Source organism: Melospiza melodia, chromosome 15 (genome assembly GCF_035770615.1).
Source record: "Melospiza melodia melodia isolate bMelMel2 chromosome 15, bMelMel2.pri, whole genome shotgun sequence".
Lineage (NCBI taxonomy): Eukaryota > Metazoa > Chordata > Aves > Passeriformes > Passerellidae > Melospiza > Melospiza melodia.
Genome location: NC_086208.1, coordinates 16,211,135 through 16,227,619, shown reverse-complemented (window position 1 = coordinate 16,227,619; position 16,485 = coordinate 16,211,135). Strand labels below are relative to the sequence as shown.

Below are 16,485 nucleotides of genomic sequence, written 5' to 3'. Positions count from 1 at the left end.
CCGGGGGGAAAAAACAACCCAGGGCTAGAAAAAAAAAATATAAAAATCCAGGACCGTTAACAGTGCTGGGAAAGGATGAGCAGCGCTTTGATTTATATTGTGCTCGGGAAAGAAAAAAGGGGGGGGAAAAGGCGATTAAAAAATCCATCCCGGCCCTGAATCCCAAGCGGAGTTCTCGTGGTTTGTTTTTCTGTTTATAGCTTGTTTAAAAACCGTTTTGCGGACTAAAAAAAAAAGGAAAAGTTTATCAACCCCCGGGCGGTATTCGTATTTCCCAAGGGCAGAGGCGAAGCCTCCGCACCCCGTCCCGGGGCTGCGGCCCCGAGCGAGGTTTGGGAAGGGCGCAAGGAGAGCTGCGGGAGCAAACCCAGCACATAAACCAGTCATTGATTCATTTCCGATCATCCCTTAGAAAGGAATTCCTTCTTTTTCAATTCCTTCCTTTTTCAGTATTTTTCGGGTTACACGCGAGGCCGGGAAGGGACGGGAGGAACGGGCGATATCCCCATCACGCTTGCACTTGTTTCACCCACGAAAATTATGTTTTTCTCCCCGAAAAGAATCTACTTTTTCCTCTCCTGTTATTCCTCCCGATTTTCTTTTTTTTCATTTATTTCCCTTTTTATTTTTTCTTCCACGCTGCGCCTACAAGCTTGCAGGTAGTAAAGGAATCAGGTAAAAGGGAGGAAATGGCCCATATTTATTTTGAAAACCTTCCTGGTGGAGGTACACGGGTCAGTTTGGCCTTATATACCGGTAACGCGGCAAGACTTTTGCTTGAAAGGCCTCTAAAAACGACAAGGGAAAAAAAAAGAAAAAGGAAAAAAAAAAAGGAGAAAATAGCTGATTCCTCCCTTTCCCAGCTGGATGTTGGGGATCGTTTAAATACCCCTTTTTGCCTTCGAGGGTCCGTAATAAAAGCGGTGACAATGACACTGGTTTCCGCACCAGGAGGAATGTTTCGCATGTTTCGCTGCTTTAACATTGTTATTTTTGGCGGCGGGTGAGGCTCGGGGAAGGCGGCAGCACCCAACGCCGCTGCGCTCCCGCAGCTCCTACTGCGACACTGTATTAACTCCTAGTTAAGCCAGCAAATAATATTGTTCATTCATCTTTTTCAAAGTTGATTTATAGCAATCGACAGGTTAAAGCGTCATCTGACTTCATTACTTTTAAAAGCTGTCTATTTCAGAACTGTCACTTTTCATCACTTAAACCGAATAAACGGTTGAAGAAATGAATTGAGAGAGACTTGGAGATCGTGTTTATAATTCTTTGTCTCGACGTTAACATTCCTAATGACCTGACCTGCATGGGGAAACCTGCGTGCCTAACGCGGAGATTAAAAACAATAATAAAAAGAAAATCAACATCAACCCACCAGCCTCCAAAAGTTACAGGGAAGGCGAAAAGTGGGGACAGAGGAAGAGCAGCACCGAGATGCTGCACTCACAGGGAGGAAGCGTCATGTATGATCACACATGTGCCCACGCACGGGGATGTGGAAGTTAGCACTGGGTTAGCCGTAAATAATTCTCTTGTGTCCGTTTCTTCCTCACACTCCTGTCGAAGCTGTTTAATATATGGGGGGAGCGTGAGGGGGGAATAATAATAGTAATCATCATCATATTCTAAAAACCATTAAAGGAAAGGTATCTCGGATCCTTTTAGCTCACGGAGTAATTTTCATACACTATTAAGACATTTCTTTAAAAGCGATCATCTCTCAGAAGGTTGCAGGTATTGTAGGGAAAGGATAGACCCATAAAGGATTTTTTTTTCCCCGCGCTTTTTAGAGACCTTAAAAGAGTAAACAAAAAGATCTAAATCAGAGAAATGCACTCCTCAATGACAGCACGCGTCAAAGCTCTCAGGAGTTTCCCTGGCCACAGAAGAACTGGCGGCTCTGTGCTTGCTCCCCATGCTGGGAATTCACCTTTGTGGGAGTTCTCCTCCCCGCGCGGCCAGGTTCCCGCAGCGTGTTTGGCTCTATAAAACTATTGCCAATAACCTGCGTTCATTAATAAACCCGCGCCAGAGCCGCTTCCAGGGGGGCAGAGCGGGGCCACAGGGGGAATTATTTTAAACAAAGCAGACAGGTTGCTCCCTACCTTTGCTCTCTCTTAACGCCTGAGCGCTGAAATAACACTGACCACCCTAAAAGTGCGGCAGAGGTGCCGGCAGAACCTGACTCCGCTCCGCGGCCGCGCAGGAAGCGGGATGCCCGCAGGGAGAGCGCGGGCGCGGAAGGTGTGCGCTCCAGAGGGGAGAGGGGAATCGGGGAAGGTCAGAGCTGCCACCGGGAGGGTTGGATTTTGATAAAAACACGTACGATGGGTTAGGAGGGTGTATTTTTCGGAGGGGTGACCCCGCTGCGCGCCCGCTGCGCGCCCGCGTCCCCCCGCGCCGCCGCCCGCCGCGCTCCCCAGCGCCACCTCGCTGCGCTGGGCGCAACTGCAGCCGCGCAGCGACCGCGCACCTGCGGGGCCGCGCACGGGGGCGCGGAGCGAGGGGACAGCACCAGGGGACAGCACCCAGGGGACAGCACCCAGGGACAGAGCCAGGGGACAGCACTCGCGCAGCTCCTGCAGCCAAATCTCAAAAAGAACAGAAAGGCTTTTCTCGCTTCCTCTGCAATTTTTAAATGTCTTTTTTGCCCTCCTGCGCGGTGGTGCCTGACCTCGCCAGGGAGACTGAGCTCGGGACTGTCCTGGAGCGCAAAATGCTGTGATAAGACTGGGCATTCGAGTAAAAAGAGCAGAATTGAAGGAGTTCTCTCTGCCCGCTATGGCAGCAATTTCTGCACCAAACCCCCCCCCCAAAAAACCAAAACCCTCACATTAACTACTATCAACTACTTTCTTTAAATCAAAATGATACTCAGAAGGCAGAGTAATTTTCTTATGGAGCACGTACCACTGCTATTTCTCAAGATAATTTAACATTTTTTTAATCTGTTTGTTTTCCCCAGGAAAAAAAAATAAATTAAATGGTAAAACTCCCCAAACACCAGCATTAGCGCTGATATAGTTCGAAATTCCCACGTCGCTTAAGGGAATAATCATAATAATAATGGAATAGGAAGCAGTGAATAATGCAATGTAAAGAAGATGATGAAAACGTAAAGTCTCGAAATACTTCCAGCACTTGGAGGACTCGTTTGGGAAATTATTAAAAAGAAAAAGAAAAGAAAAAAAAAAAAAAGAAGAGGAAGGCCCCTGCAGGCTCACAATAGGGACAGTGTCACATGCGCGTTTCAAAGCACCCCGCGGATCTCTCCTCGCAGGCAGGTGCTGAGCGGGAAGGAGGATTTGGGGGGATCCTTTTCGGTTCTTCTGAGAAGGGAGCAGCGGCAGGGGCAGGGAGGAAAGGCAAGACCTCAATTCCCAAGGTTTTGGTGGCTTTGGGTGACAACGGAGGGCAGAGATTCCCCCGGGTCCTCTTCGCCCTCCCGTTCGCACAGAACTCCTGCCCAGCAGCACACACGGCAGTTGTTTAGCATGAAACGTGCTATTAAGTATTGATCAAGAGCATCCACATGTTATTCCGAGAATGTAAAGAGCTATTAAGAGCCATTTGACTTTAGCAGAAAGTAGCGAATATTAGTTAATGAGTAATGGAGAAAATAGAGAGGTGCGGGGCGGCGGGCCCCCGGCCGGCCCCAGCACAATTGGATTCTTTCAAAGAAAGCAGAAAAGAAGAGGAAAAATCGCTCTATTTTTTAATTCCAGCGAGAATTTCAACGGGGAACAATATAACCCAACAGCTGCGACAGGTGGAAGAGAGATAATTGAGCAAAGGCTGCTTTTGACAATTAATATTGCGGGGAGATAATGTCCCCGGTCGGGGTTTGTTAAGAGCCCGGGCATGCGAGCAGGCAGTGCGGGGGATGCAGCAACACCCAGAAATTATGAAAAACACTCAGAATTAGGGTAAAGGGGAAAAAAACCCCAACAAAACAGGAGGGTGAAAAGACAGGGAAGAAATTCCCCCTGTCCAGTGCGGACAGTGGATCCCTCAGGCTGAGAAGTTTTCCGTCCTAACACCACCTTGTTTGTTTGTTTGTTTTTTGTTGGTTTGGGTTTTTTGTTTTGTTTTGTTTTTATTTTTGGGGGGTTTTTTTGGGGTTTGTTTTTTTTTCTTTTTTTCTTTTTTGTTTGTTTGTTTAGAAAAGAGTGTTCCAGGTAGACAACTTAATGCCCGGAGTCTTTTTTTTTTTTAAATGCTTTTATTGTTATTGCACTTCCTACCACAAGATGCAGAGCAAGTCAGCGGAGTTTGTATTACAACTATGTCATAATGTTTCACTGATGCAAAACATGTAGCCAGAGGGGGTTGCTAATGATTCCTGGATTAGAGAGAGGGAGAGCGAGAAGTGAGAAAAAGAAAACCTGGTTTCTTTTTTTCTTTTTTTTGTTTTTTCCTTTTTTTTTTTTTTCCTCTCTCCTTAAGCTACGTAAAACCTGCCCATTAATAACCAGCCCTTGCGACACCTCAGTATCTCGCACAGACACGCGGACCTGCCACGAGCCTTTTAAACACCGCAAACGTTTTGCATATTCCACCTATTAATTATGTTCGCAGCCTATTAATTTCAGGGGGTTCTTTTCAAGAGGAGACAACTTCCAACTCTCCATCCGTGTGGGGGGCGGGATGCTCCGAGGGCTGGGGATTTCCGCTCGGGGTGAGGAGCGCTCCAAAGTCACCCTACCAGCGCCCCTCAAAAGCTCTCCCCTCCGCCCAGGGTGTGCCAAATCTCTGTCCCGGCTGTTCGGGAGCGGACCGGCTCCTCTCGGGGTGTTCGGGGCGCCCGGGGGGATGAGGAGAGGGGTGGGAAGGGGAGATGCCGGCATTGAGGAGCGCCCTGCCGAGATGCCACCCGGCGCTGCGGGGCTGTGCTCGCCCTCCTCCCGTGCTGGGCTCCAGGCCCGGTGGCGGAGGCTGTCCCGGGCAGGGTGGGGGGTTTGGGGGAGGATGCGAGCAGAGCAGAGCTCTCCTGCACGGTGGGCAGGGACAGCTGGGGTTCGGCCGCCCGGGGCAGGGGCTGCGGCACCCGTTCCGGCCTCATGGTGCCTGCTCCCCGCAGCCTCTCCAGCAAGGCTGCAGCTGGAAAGGAATTTCCCTATGCGACAAGATAGTTTTCTTTTTAATTTCTGTCCTTCCTTTTTTTTTTTTTTTTTTTTTTTTTAATTTTTAATTTTTTATTTATTTTTCTCCTGAACCTCTGAAACCTGTGCAGGGAACGACGGGCAGCAGGGAAGTGCCCAGACAGCCCAGGACCCTGGCGAGGGGACCGCTGCCACCACCGCTGCCCCGGCCACCTCGGGCTGGAGCCCTCTCCATCCTTCCCGCAGGCTCGGGGGCGATGCTGGCCGCCCTCCTACCCCTCCTTCCCCCAGGGGCAGCCCCTCTGGTGTGTCCCTCTGCCCGGAGTGACACCTGGCCCTGTCCCACCGCTGTCCCCTCGGCCCAGCTTGGCATCACCCCTGCAGCGAGGCTGCATCAGAGACCTGCGGGGCCAGGTGGGACCAAAGAGCCCCAGACCTGCAGCATCCTCGGGAAAAGGCAGAGGCGAGGAGAGGGCTCGGGTCATGGTTACAGCCCCTGAGATCTGCCGGGCAGGCGTGAGCTTTGCCCCTAAACCCCGCCTGAGCGGGTAGCTGCCAGCGCTGGAGGCCGACCCCGACCCCAGGGCTGCCACCAGCCCCGGGCACCCCGCGGCAGGAGCTGTCCGGCCCTTTTATCTCCGCCTTTGGCTCAGAAGAGATGAAAAATAAAAAGTTTCAAATGTGACCTACTTCCATCTCCCCCTCCCCCTTTCCCTTCAGATATTCACGTCATCTATTAAGGGAGGGTGGGGAGGGGGGGAGAAGGGAGAAGCTAAATTTACGAGGTCTGGTGGGTTCTGGAGTCTGGGTGCTGGGAAACAGGTGTTGGCAGTTCGCTAGAGTGTCAGTCAACTTTTGGAGATGAAGTCATTAGGGAGGTAGTCTCCTCGGAACAATCTGGTGGTTTCAGTCGGAGTTAATTTATACCGAAAAAAAAAAAAAAGAGAGAGAGAGAGAGAGAGAGAGATGGGAAGAAAAAAAAAAAAAAAAAAAAAGGAAAGAAAGGAAAAAATAAAAGAGCCTGTAGAAATACCGAAGGGGACAAACATAACGAGAACAGATTCACACTCCCACAGATTATGCCACTTGGAAGTCACATCCTGAGAAAAATAGCCGGCTCTCGCACAGCGGCGGCGCGGGGCGGGCGGGGGCCGCGCCGGGGCTGGGAGGGCGCAGCCGGGGGCAGAACAGGTCCTGGCCGCTCCCCCGGCATCCCCGCGCCGCCACCGCCTCCGCTCCGGCTCCCGGGGCCACAACTGTCCGGGAGGGACCGGCCAGGGTCACCTTCTGCCCGCGTCCCCCTCCCCACCCTGCGGGCAGCGGGGCCGGGAATCGCCGGTGACCCTGAACTGTCGGCGCTGTCTGTGCAGAGGCCGGCGATCCGCGGGCCGAGACAAAAGGTTCCATGCGCACAAACACCGTCTCTCCCCTCGAGATTAGGCCCGAGCACGGCGCTGCTCGGAGCCGCGGCCGGCGGGCAGGGGGGGCTCGGCGGGGAGAGCCCGGCACAGGCGTGGTGCGGGCTCTGCCTGCCAGGCATCGCGGCATATCATGTGCTTCAAAAGATGGGGGGGGGGAGGCAAGGAATGATGCTCAGATCCCATCGCCCACCCCCCTCTGCAGTTGGGTGACAAATCACCTCCGTTGTATCAACCACTTGTTTCTTTTAGTATCGCGGGGAAAGATTTCATTAATGCTCCTCCAGATCCTCTTTTTCCCCCCGCCCTCCCCTCCCTCCAAATCTATTTTCTTGCTCAGAGTGTGTCTTCTAATCATAATTAAAATCGTCTCATATACATCGGCGTCTCTCGTGTGCATATTGAATTGCAGGTGACTGGGCGGAATGTTATTTCACTCGTGTCTCTCATTTTTACCTTTACACTCACACCAAAACCACAACAACAACAACCACCAAAAGGAGGGGAAGGAAAAAAAAAAGCACAAAAAGCCCCCCAGCCCCCCGGCCGCAGACAAGGTGGGTCGTGAACAGCGATAGAAAGGCGATAGTCACGATCCATGCTTTGCCAGGCAGCACCACGTCCAGCCCCACGGCCAGCCCGCTACTTCACTTAATATAATTAAGATTAAAACTGAAGTGCTGGCGGCGGGAGCGGTGTCGCTGGGTCGCAAGGACAGCAAGGACCTGCTGGCCCGGCTCAGGCAGGCAGGGGTCACTCCTATTTGGCCATTTCCACCTTCTTTCCTACACCCTGCTCTCTAGGTGCATACGCGCGGCGGTGCGCGGAGGTTCCGCTCGGGCACAGGGCAGAAAGCTCACCCAGATGACCTTTTTGCCTTTTTCTCCCCCCTTTTAAAAGCAGAGAAAGATGATCTCTGGGCCGTTATTTACAGCCACGTAATTAAGTCAATATGATGGTTTCGAACCAGAATCCCAGTCCCACTCGCGGCGGAGCGAGAGGGGCTGAAGCCAAGTTTATTGTCTGTCACTTCGAGGCATGGGGGGTTAATTTAAGCGCTATTGGTATTATTTCTCTGCGTCCGAGGCCACAAGCAAAGCACAGACCGCAGTGCTGGGTGTTTATTGCAGGCTATGTGACAGTCTGCATGCAAGGCGAGGAGGGAGTGTGGGAGAGTTCAGGCGAGGGCTGAACCAGCCCCGTAAGCAGGGCAGAAACCCGTGTCTTCTTTTTCTTCCAGGCTTACATGAGGGTTTACCATTCGTTTCTTTTTCTTTACTGATTTTTTTTTTCATTTTTTCCTTTTTTCCTTTTTTTTTTTTTTTTTTTTTTTTTTTTTTTTTACCAAACAGATACGCTCTGCTCATTTAATAATTTCCCGACACCGCATTCAGCCTCTGCACCTTAAAGTCCTTTTAGCGGTAGGTCCACGTTTATACCTCCTCTGGAGCAAGTGCAAAAATACACTTCAGCTCAAGGGCTGGAGAAAATCCTTCTCCGCAAGCAGAAGCTCTGCTGAGCAGCCTGGTGCTGCTGATTATATAGTGCAACTTGAAATGATCTCAGCCGGTGGAATATTAATCAAATCAATCAGGGTTGACAAATGAGAAATATTTGAGGGAAGGTGGTAATTTACAACTTTGTTATTAGTTAAGAATCTCCCGCCTTGTAAGAGTAATTAATAACTCCTGGATGGGAACAATTTGGAGACGGCAAGAAGACAGCGTCTTGAAATAAAACAGGATAAAGAGAGGGGTTGAGAAGTGAACTGCGCCTCCGTGCAAGAGAAATTGCAAATGATTTTTTAAAAGATGTCTACGGGGGCATTATATATATAATCTGTACATTATGTATACACGAGTATAAATATGGAATAATCAGGCGAGCGAGCGAGGGAGACTGGACAGGAGATAAATACTGAAAAAATAAATCAAAACAGTGATTCTCGTGGTCACGTCTCCCGTCCAAAGATTAGATGAAACGCTGGGTTTCAAAGTACTTCAAAGAAATGATCCCCAAAATGCAAAAGTGCAAGGCAGAAACCAAAGGAGTGAGTCCGGAGTGATTTGAGAAATGTATTTTCCCCCCTCCCTCTCGTCCACCCACACTCCCCCTCTCCCATGCCTGATAAATGTGAAGACCCCTTTTCTCCCCAACTCCCGCTCAGATGGGAAAACTCAATTGTCTGCAATGTTTATAGTGTTAACCCTACTTATCTACAGAACCCTCCCCTCCCCACCCCTCCCTTTTCACTTTCCATAGACACACATTGATTATTAGACTGTATGGACCCCCCTCCTTTTCCACAACCCCACCCTCAACAACTGACCAAAATAATGACTTGTTGGAAAACTATAAATCATTTTCGTGTTTCAATCCCTGAAGACTCTATTTAAGTAAATAGGCTTACTGTGAAACAATGCATAGATCCAAGTCCTTCTCCGGATTGCTTCCAAATGCTGCCATCTCCAAAACTTTTATTTACAAGAGAAGAAGAGGAAGAAGAAGGAGGGGAAGGTTACAAAAAAAAAAAAAAAAAAAAAAAAAAAGTAACAAAAAAAAAAAACAACCCAAACTTTGGCAAACTTTATCTCTTCTTTATTATAAGCTTCAGCCTCGCCTTGGTAAGCCCCAGCCTGTTCTACAAAAGGTGGCTAGAGATTGAGATTTATTGGTTTCCAAATGAAAAGATTCATTCGATATAAGAGGTTAACTCAAAGTTCCTTAAACCGTGACTAGCATTGGCAAGGAGCTTTGCCTAGTCAGCACAAAGGCAGTTCAAAGAAACCTTTAAAAATACACACAGATATACATACACACAAACACACTCTCACACTTTAGCCTCAACTGCAATTTTCTTTTCATTTTTGTTTCTTTCTGCCATTACAAAGCCCTGAGCCCCTTTGTAGGTAGCTGGAGGTTTTTTGTTTTTTGTTGTTTTTTTTTTTTTTTCTCCAAGCTGAACTTTGCCATTTTGGTGTTGACCAACCCCCTTTTCTTTTGCAACCAGTGAATGAAAAGACTCGATGAAGAAAAAAAAAAAAAAAAAAAAAAAAAAAGAAAGAAGAAAAGATTAAGAAGTAAACGGGGTGAACAAAAAAAAAAAAAAAAGAAAGAAAAAAAAAAAAGAAAAATCCTTCTAATTTATAGCGAGCAGAACAACGTTTAAAAAATAATACAACCCCAAAGAAAACCCCAAATCCGTACAAAGAGGGGGGGTCAGGCGAGGTGACACGGGAGAGAAAAGCAGCCCCGCGCTGCTCGGGGGCGCTCGGAGCGGGGCTGCGCGGGTTTGGGGCGCGCATGTCCGTCTGTCCGGCCGCGCGTCCGTGTGCGCGCCCCGAGCCGCACACAGCGGCCGCGGGGCTGGAGGGCTCCGTCCTGCGTGTGGAGCCTGAGCCATGGAAATGGTAATGAGGGAAAATTAACCCGGCCGTTTGTTACATTGCAGAGAGATCAATGCCTGACCCGGGGCTGAGGGATAGCTTACTGCTGCAGCAAAGATATGAGATAATCGCTCTGAAACACGCTGGTGGCGGGGGACAAACGGGCACCCATTTGAATATCAGTAGTAATAATAATAATAATAATAATAATAATAATAATAATAATAATAATAATAATAATAATAATAATAATGATAATAATATAAGCAGCGTTAAGGTCTGGCCAGAGCGTGCGGGGAGCTGCAGGGGGAAGGTGCTGGGGCTGTCCCGGGGGACCCTGCGGAGCCCGAGCCCGGCTCGCCCCGAGCCCCGGCCCCGCCGCATCCCCGCAGCGCATCCGAACGGGAGCGCGGACGGAACCTCGGCTCGCGGGGATGTTAGAGCGGGGACAGGCTGACCTTTTGGGGATTTAATGGTTTTATTTCAGTGAGACCTCGAAATAAAACATGAGAAGATGAAGGGGTTGGACAAATTCAGCTGGAGGAGAGAGACTGAGCTGCTGTCTAAAAAGCAGCCAGCGGAGGCTAATGAGACCTTTGGGGTAGGAAAAGTGTACTTTTTTTTTTTTTTTTTTTTTTTTTCCCTTTAGTAAGACATCAGTAAACCCACAAAACTGAAAATAGTGACAGTGCAAAATGAATCATCCTCCTATAAAGGGACTAGGAAACACAAAACACGAGCGGGGAGGGGGTGTCTATCAGGCGTGGAACATAATAAAAATAATTTTTTTTAAAGGCAGCTGAGGAAGGTGGCAGGGTTCTTCCCATGTTTCAGAAGACAATATGGGCAGTGTGATGTGCTCTGACCTGCCTCCTATTGTACAAGTTCGCCATTGGCTTCAGCGAGGGAAAGATCGAGTTTTATCTGAATAAAGTCCAGCAAAGTTTGCTGGATGGCAGCCCTGCCTCTCACTGCTCCTTTGAGCCTCACGCAGTGTCAGTGCAAAAACTAGCCTGGATGTCAATGTCTCATTTAAGGCTTTATCCTCAAGATATTTTGCATATGTTTCTGTCAGAGTTTATTATTATTAATGTTGTTGTTATTATTTACTTTAGTGAGCTTAAAAAAAAATAAGCTTCTTTTTAAGGGTAAGCGAAACCGTCTGCGGAGAGGATGAAATTTGAGGTCACTGTCCAGCAAATTTCCAGGGGTCGTTCACAAATAACGAAGCAGGAGTTTAGGGCAGAAACTTGTTGGCTGAGATTAGATTCTTCAGGAAGGAAAACCTGCGAGTGGAATCCATTACATCTGCAGCGGGGGCACCACTTTCTTGTCCAGAAAAATAAACCTTGCAAAGAATAGGAACGGACAGTGATCTCCAAGGAAAGCGCTGGGATGGTTTGGGATGATTTGGGAGGATTTGGGATGCCCGGGGCTGAGCCCCAGCCGCTGCGGCCCCAAAGGCAGCAGCCCCGCTCCCACCGCCAAGCGCAGGCAGCAGAATTGTGGAAATGTGGTCTGAAAAAGGCTCTGGGGCAAGGAAAAAAAAAAAATATTGGAGAAGGATGGAAAATCGCGCTTAAGATGACAAAACAGTTTGTGATCAAGGGAAGAGAGCGGCTGGTGGAGCCGCTTTTAAAATTCGGATTATCTTTAAACCTGGGAATTAAGAGGGGCTGAATGTGGCTTCGCCTGCGGGGCGGGAGTTTGTGGGTAGAGAAGAATAAAGTTTTAACCCCAGTACCTGGCCAATAGGAATAATCACGGGAATGGTTAAAAAGCCGCTGGGAACTATCAAACGGAAAAACAAACAAATAAACAAAAACAAATGGCGAAACTTCCCGGAAAGCTCGAAAGGGCACGAAAAGAGGGGATTGGGCGGGGGAGGGGGGTGGAAAAAAGGGAGAGAAAAATGATTCTGTGATGCCTGAATATTCCGAGAGGAATGAATGAAAAATGAGAAATCGGAGAAGGGATTCTGCGCAGCTATATGGCAGGGACTTAAAAATTACATCTGGAGCAGAGCTGTCCTTGGCAAGTCGTTCTTGTTCTTTGATATCATATATATATATATATATATATATATACATTTATAAACGTATTAGCAACAAGTATTCAAGGATCTAAACTAATTGATTCTGAAGTTTCTTGGAATTTGTCCAAAGAGCAATATAGTTTTAATTGTACATTGCTTAAAACTCCATTTCTCGAACAGTGTGAAACAAGTCATAAAAGTCATAAAGCGTATCACGGTTTTTTTTCCCGCACATAAATACTCGTCCAGCACCCTCAATCTTCTCTTGATACTCATAAGAGGTGCGAAAATAATTTCGAAGGCATGTAACTACACCATTACAGAAACCTGGAAATTGGTAATCCATTTAAACTGATTTAGAAGGCGCTTCTGATTTTAAGTTTTAGTGGGAAAAGAAAAAAAAAATAGGATTGAGACACCTTCCCAACTATTTCTACTTACCCACGAGCAAGAAAGGTTTTGAAATCTAATTTTAAACCTGAGCACTAATGTTCCAGTTGGGCTAATGAGGTAGAACTGGGTTACTGTGCAAAGTATTGGGGTGGAGATAAAAAGGCCTGTAAAGTTTATATACATTTCTGTTTTGCTCATCCCGCCCTTGGAAACACAGCCAGCAGCATCCCCAGCTAATCAGCCAGAACCAACCTCAGCGAGCGAACTTTTGTTTTTCAATTAACGACACTATATTTTCAGCATTAGAGGCCATGGCTATAAATATCTGACTATTTCTCTTAAAGAAAGAAAGAAAAAAAAAATTACGACAGAAGACTGACTGCCCCCTCTCCCTCCCCCCCCCCTTTCCCTGCACACCCACACTTTTCGTGTCTAAAATTAGCAGGGAAAACTATGCACTGGAGAGAAAGTGCGATGTAGCTAAAGGCAGGGAGGCTTCATTAGTTCCTGCAAAGGCTTGGGCTGGAGCTGGGGCCGGAGCGCCAGCCATCAAAGGGAGCCAACTGCATCTTTGCAGATCGTTCTGGCGCTTCAGAGAGCGATTCAGGCTGGAAATCTGTAAAATCCACGCAAACCTTTCTCCTCTCGCTACTAGGCACCCTTTGACACAGTTGTATTGAAGTTGGGGCTGGAAGGTCCTTGGAGGTCTCCGAGTGTGACAGTACTTAGAATAGCGGGTAGATGGCACAATTTTCTAACATTTAGAGAGAAGAACCCACGCTGGGAGCAATAAGTCCATTTAAAAGCCCTTTATTTAAAAGGAACAAAGATAACTGACAAACAAAGTACAGAGACATCTCAATGAAATTTCTGGAGAAGAATAAAGAACTCTCTGCAAAGGAAAACACAAGTTCTCGCGTTTATTTATTGTTGTTTTAAGTACAATACCGAAATTAAATTAAATTAAAACGTAGATGTATCTAACAAGCTCCCAGAACTGAGGATGTTTAAATCAGGAGATCCAGGATGGTAAGATACGAGCAGCTATTTGAAAGGAAGGAAATTCAGAAAATAGGGGTAATGTTTCAGAGTGAATACAGCTCTCACATGCCCGTTGTTTAAAGGGCTCCATCACATCAGCACATGCAATTTTTTTTTTTTCCAAGGCGAATCGGAGAAAGATGTGGTCAAGGGTGTGTGTGCGTGGGGGGGGAGGGGGGGAAATAAAACCAGGGAAGAAGGGGGAGGGGGGAGAAATCTGAGGTTGGGAGCTACTTTCTAGGAAAGGGAAATAATCTTAAGGGCGCTCTGTGGCTGCATTTCAGTAATTTTTTTTTTTTTTTTTTTTTTGACAGTGCTTGAATCCAACAATGAATGGCGCTTCTTTCTGAGTTCATTCCTTTTATACGCGTGCAGGGTGTTGGGTAGGGTTCAAAGCAAAGGCTGAGAAAAAGGAGAGAGAAATTTCAGCAGAGGTAGGCAGCATCTCTGCGAGGTGCTGTGGCTCCTGAGAGCCGCTCGCAAGCATTTATGGAGCGACACGCAGATAATTCAGGGACAATTCCCCCCCCTTTTATTATTCATCCTGGTCTTCGAAACTCGACGGGTTTTGGTACCGAACACGCGTATGTTCGATATTTTGGGGCTGAAGGAAAAAAAAAAATTACGTGAGAGTAGGGGGGAGAAGGGAGAGGGTGATGCCGAGAAATTAGGCATTGATCCGGGTTTGATCGAGTCTGGGAGCTTCCACCAGCAATAAGCAGGCAAACACTCCCAAAACAGAGACAAACACACGCTCTCAGCTCCACTGATTATGTTAAAAAGGAGGGAAATAAAAGGAGGACGGGTGAAAAAAGGAAAAAAAGAGAAAAAGAGAAGGAAAAAAAAAAAAGGCAATAAGCTGTATGTTCCCTCGAATCTGTGGTGCTGTAAAGAAATCAGTTTCCGTATAAATGATTGTATTTGGGTGGGTGCTTTTCCGACTTATTTGTTGAGTAAATCTCTCTCACCGCGCTGAAGGCGAATCCCTGTTGATAAATCCATCATTACCGTTTGGATACAGGGAGACAGCAGCGCCACTAAATTTATCTTACATTTGTAGCGCTTTAATAGACATTTATTAAATGCTTTCAGAGAGAGACATGGGGCGCCTGATTACATCCTAGTTATAGACAGAACATAAAGACACACGTTAACAGCAATTTACAAGAAGGAGGGGGGAAAAAAAAGAATAAAGAAAAGAAAACAAAAGAAAAGGCAAAGTTTGGGAGCGAAGCTGCTGGGAAGCAGGCAGCGTGCTCCTCTCCGTATGGCCGCTAAATGCCAGCTTTTTTCTCCTGCATTTCTGGGAATATTAATCGTGGCCTAGAGATGTGTGTGCATGTCTCCATACAGAGTACGAGCCACGCACTCGCACCCGCAGATGCGCGCGTATGGATCAAACAAGGCGACGCAGATTTCTGTTCCATTCCCCAACACACAGGAATACAGGAGAGCATTTACAATGGATTCATCACCCTCTTCCACACTCGCCCTCCACCCCCTTACCCCTCTTACACCCCCTCCCAGCACACACACCACCCCCCCGCCAGCTTTTAACTCTAATTTCAATCTTCTTCAACTGGAGAATCTCCAGGGACCTGGGCAAACTTGTGTAAAATAGTTAAACCAAGCGTGTTTCAAAGAGGATTGCTGAGTTCCTCTTCCTGCCCTAATAAACCGAAAGGCCCAGTTCAAAGAAAACACGCTGGAATCAAAATTCAAAATATCTCACGACTCGCACGGATGGAACAGGCTGCGAGCGATGGATACGGCTTCGTGCGTTGGTGGTCATGTAGTGACAAACGTTTCGCCCCCTTTTTATTTTATTTTATTTTTTTTTGCGTATGGAAACCCTTCCTTTGGGCTTTTTCTCCCTTTCTTAAATATGCATGTATATTAAAAACCTTTCTATTTGCTTTCAAACCCTTTTCTTCCAGCGTCTCTCAGGTACATGTTTAAAGCCAGCTCTCGCTTTTATGAAGTTAACCCGCTCCTGCAGAGGTCTGATCAAATTCGGGTTCACGCCGCTCACTGCCCTCCGCTCCACAGCGCGCCCGCACCGCGGAGCCTCTGCCTTCAGGACCAAGGCTTTAGACGCGAATTCATGTATTTATCTTGTTTTCGGGCGTCTCGCAAGGCTCGCCTCCGCGTTACCTTCCCACCACCCGAGTCACTGCAAGGGCAGCATCGCCCGGATAACACATGGAGCTCGGAGCTTCTCCTGCTCTAACACCGCGTGGGTCGCCTTTCACCGGGGACAGGGACACACGCACACACGCACAGACACATCCGCACCAGCGCAGAGCTGGTCCCTGCACCTCCAGGAAAATAAATAAATAAATGAGCGCCGCGCGAAACCTTCCCTCCACCTCTGCCCTTCTGCGAGAACACTTCTTCTATCTAAAAGTTTCCGAAAGAAAATAAATACAAGTGACACACTGGTCTGGGAAAGCTCATTAGTTCGTTGTCCAAGTCTAATAAAAGAACAGAAGTGCAAATTATAGAGTTCAGCTTCAACACACGCTCTGTCAACTAAAATCAACCGAGTGCAGCCTTGATTCAAATAGCTGCGAAGTTGGTCCGCAATTCAAAACCACCTTCCCCCTCCTCCCTTCCCCTTCCCACCTCCACCTTCCGCCCTGCCGCAGGGACATTTGGTTGGAAAAATATTGTTCCAAGGAAGGTAATGATAAAGCTTAACATTAGGAAGAGGAGTGCGCAAACTCATTTCCCCATCGGTAATCCCAATAAAAGGAGCGTGGTGCTTCGCTGGGAAGGGCTGGGACGGGGGCTGCGTGTGTGTGTGGATCAGGGAGGGGGAGGAGGGACAGGACTCCTGAAATAACATCTTCTTTCCAGCAAGGTAGAAGAAGAAACGGCCCCTTTGTTTTGATAATTAGCTAAGCCCAAACTAGGAAAGCAGATGTGTTTGCTTAGCTAATCATAAGACAAGTTTCTTTCAAAGAACTTCATTGAGCGTGGCAATTCCGAAGGAAGGAGAAGGATTTCATTTTCCTCTCTCCCTTGCCTCCCACCCCCCTCTATTTTTATTATTATGGGGTGGGGTTTTTTTTTTCCCCCTCCTATACTTCTAATATGATAGA

General features: G+C 47.7%; 2 long non-coding RNA genes across 2 annotated transcripts in view; one reads left to right on the top strand and one right to left on the bottom strand.

Moving 5' to 3' along the window:
* Nucleotides 1–8,992, bottom strand: part of LOC134425029 (uncharacterized) — a 32,347-nt gene extending 23,355 nt beyond the window's left edge. Inside the window, exon 1 of the long non-coding RNA XR_010029572.1 lies at nt 8,937–8,992. This is a non-coding gene — a long non-coding RNA (uncharacterized LOC134425029). The remainder of the gene's footprint in view (nt 1–8,936) is intronic.
* Nucleotides 8,993–9,854: 862 nt separating this feature from the next.
* Nucleotides 9,855–15,828, top strand: LOC134425347 (uncharacterized). The gene is made up of 3 exons (XR_010029658.1): nt 9,855–9,936; nt 10,400–10,513; nt 13,696–15,828. It is a non-coding gene; the product is annotated as an uncharacterized LOC134425347 (long non-coding RNA).
* The last annotated feature ends 657 nt before the right edge of the window (nt 15,829–16,485 follow it).